Consider the following 234-nt stretch of genomic DNA (forward strand, 5'->3'; position numbering starts at 1 on the left):
AGCGTGGTTGGGAGCCCAAGGAGCCATCGAGGGTGGACGTTTTTGCCCGAAATGCTCAGAAACGGTGCCCGGTCCTTCCCCCTCTCGCCCCGTGAGCTGTGGGAGCGAGGTGTGGAAATCCAGGGAGTAGAGGGGGGCAGCGCAGCACATTTGGGGATCTCATGAGCCGCCGAGCGCAGGCTGGGGTGATCCAAATCCAACTCCTGACCCCATCCCGTCTGAGTGTGGGGATGC

General features: G+C 62.8%; 1 protein-coding gene across 1 annotated transcript in view; it reads left to right on the forward strand.

The window, feature by feature from the left end:
• Window positions 1–234, forward strand: part of ELMOD3 (ELMO/CED-12 domain containing 3) — a gene marked incomplete at its 5' end in the record, with an annotated part of 5,585 nt that overhangs the window by 4,938 nt on the left and 413 nt on the right. The window lies entirely within an intron of this gene.

Source organism: Mesitornis unicolor, unplaced genomic scaffold (assembly GCF_000695765.1).
Source record: "Mesitornis unicolor isolate BGI_N332 unplaced genomic scaffold, ASM69576v1 scaffold24902, whole genome shotgun sequence".
Classification (NCBI taxonomy): domain Eukaryota; kingdom Metazoa; phylum Chordata; class Aves; order Mesitornithiformes; family Mesitornithidae; genus Mesitornis; species Mesitornis unicolor.